The sequence below is a fragment of the Physeter macrocephalus genome, chromosome 5, assembly GCF_002837175.3.
Source record: "Physeter macrocephalus isolate SW-GA chromosome 5, ASM283717v5, whole genome shotgun sequence".
NCBI classification, from domain to species: domain Eukaryota; kingdom Metazoa; phylum Chordata; class Mammalia; order Artiodactyla; family Physeteridae; genus Physeter; species Physeter macrocephalus.
The window spans coordinates 101894065-101896495 of NC_041218.1; the positions used below are offsets into that span (position 1 = coordinate 101894065).

Consider the following 2431-nt stretch of genomic DNA (forward strand, 5'->3'; position numbering starts at 1 on the left):
AGCTTCTCCTCAGTACATCAGTTCAGAGAGGCTAAGTGGCCAGGAAGGCCAGTTGGTTAGTGACCTCTGCTATAATTGTGCTGTTTGCTGATCGTTTCTTCCAGAGGAAAAAGCGTTAAGATTCTGGGAACGCATGTGGATTCCTTTGTCACAGAAGCAGTGGCTGTAAGCCTGCAGTTTGTAAGCTAATACGCAATCACATAAGCCCTTCACCCAGGGGATTATGAACTGGGAGCGTGTGGGCCGCCACCAGGGCTCTGGCACCGGGCGTGCTGACGGGGTATCCCAGGCCCCTGGGGTCCCAGCCTTGGCAGGGTGCTGTCTTGTTCTTCTCTGTTTGCCTGGTCAAGTTCCTGTTTCAGCCCTTCACCAACTCGGCTGGATTTATTATCTCCTGAAAGGGAAAAGGAAGAGCAAACGGACTATGAATGGAAGAGCTGACACTTTCTCTCTCTACTTTTTCAGCCAGAAGAATTAACTTCGGGTCTGCACAGTTTTAAGAACAAGGCCTTTAAAAAAGCCAGAGTCTGTGGGGTTTGCAAACAGATTATCGAAGGTCAAGGGATTTCATGCCGAGGTGAGTCCGCGTTTATCGTTCCCATGCCGATTAAGCCGAAGCAAGCAGACAAACAAGAAACCAAAATGAAACCTTGTTTTAGGAGTTTCCAAAAGTTAAATCACGGACTTCCCCATCTCAGCCTGAGTTTCCCCCTACCCTCACCGGACCGGGACTGACCATATTTACACAGATATGTACTCATGAGAAATCTTTCCAGCAGGAGCAAAGCTAGTCATGTGGGAGAGGGGGCAGCAACGAGTGGCTCATGACCTATCTTCCGTCTGTCCTGTAGTGTCGGTAGCTCGGGTTATTCTACTTTCTGATCTCTTACCAGAGTTTACAGATGAAAACTTTCTGCTCTTCTGAGTGAGGGTCATTGCGTTACTGCCTTTTCAGCGTGTTGTCAGGCATTGCTCCTGTCGGTAAACAGCCACCAGCTTCACCGTTTGGTGCTTAAACCCCAGGTAATCAATGCAACTTGTTATTTCTTGTGCTTTCACGTTAGTAAATCTGTCTGACGGACACGTGAGGAGGACGTCTCTTGTTTCCCTTGAACCCTAGAATCGTGGTTCTGTGTCACAGAGTGGAGGCAGGTTGTGGGACCTGGCAGAAGGCTTTGGGCTGCTCCGGGGCTTCTTATCACCGGTGGGTTTAGGATTTCCTCCACAGAACATTTTCAGGGCTGCCTCTAGGCTCCCCTTCCTTCCTGTGGATACCCTGGCACACAGTCCCTGATGGCTGCTTTGGGGGTGGGCAGCCTCGAGGAAAGATGCACAATGGTCACACTTCGTTGGGACCCAAGAGCGGGCAGGGGGCAGCTGTGGCCCCCTCCTCTGAAGGGCCCCTCCTCGGTCAGCGCTGGTGGTGCCCTGGTGCCATCAGCACGTCACCAACTGCCACCTGTCCTTCCCCCGCTGCGGCCTCGTGGGCATGCCAGAAGTCCCCTCCCTCCCCGGCCCCCCAGGGGTCTCTATTTCAAAGTTGACACACCTACTTCTCAGAGTGCGTGGCACTCTCACCTTGTCCCTGGATGCAGCCTGTCTCGCGGGGCTTGGTGGTTCCTCTCCACGTAGAAAGGGTGAGCCAGGCCCCGGGGGCCGAGGGGTCACACGTGGAGGTGCACATGGGACATGGATCCAGCGCCAGGCCTCCTCAGCACGGGCCCTCTCCCCATATCAGCAGGCACGCATAGGTGTGTGCGTACACGAACACACACGTGTGCACGTGCAAACACACACATGGACACGCGCTCACAGGTGCATACGCACACACGTGGAAACGTAGAGGAGGGCGTGACAGAGACATGGCTGGGCTAGGAGCACAGGCTGGTGTTCTGAGTCCGTCTGGGGCAAAGTCTCCTGCTCTGAGCCCATGACGTGGGTTGTAACCATCCTCCTCTGGACGGCTGGTGCGAGGTCCGAATGAGACAGGCGTGAGGTGCTTAGCCCACGGTCTGGTACTTAGCTTTGCAGTTGCTGTGATGATTCTTTTTCCTCAGTGCCCCCCACTGAATGTGCCATGGGCGATTCCCACGTGGGTGACACCCGGGGTCCTTGGCTGGCTGCTGTCCACACGTGCAGGTCATGAGCACAAGCGAAGGTGGTTTAGCTCCATAGGCACAAGGGCTCTGTTTCCCACATACGTTTAACACGGCCTGGTTGTGACGGATTGTCTCTATGGAGAGCCAGTTTCCTTCTCGTCTCTGCACAGCTGAGGCCTGAGCTGACTAAGCAGCTATCCCAAATGTCCTTTTTAAAATCTCAGCGCTTCTGCTCTAACCACCTACAAGAAACAGTTATTCTTTTTTTTTTTTTTTTTTTTTTTTTTGCGGTACGCGGGCCTCTCACAGTTGTGGCCTCTCCCGTTGCGGAG

The 2431-nt window shown here is 53.6% G+C and overlaps 1 protein-coding gene across 8 annotated transcripts in view; it reads left to right on the forward strand.

Moving 5' to 3' along the window:
• Positions 1–440: 440 nt before the first annotated feature.
• Positions 441–2431, forward strand: part of LOC102994922 (tensin-3) — an 88727-nt gene continuing 86736 nt past the window's right edge. For 3 of the 8 annotated variants that reach the window (XM_028490258.2, XM_028490261.2, XM_028490262.2), the window contains exon 1: positions 441–577. The gene's annotated coding sequence lies outside the window, so the exon portion shown is untranslated. Of the gene's footprint in view, positions 578–893; positions 1024–2431 lie in introns of all 8 variants that reach the window. The other 5 variants (XM_055085116.1, XM_055085118.1, XM_055085117.1 and 2 more) reach the window with 4 other exon arrangements.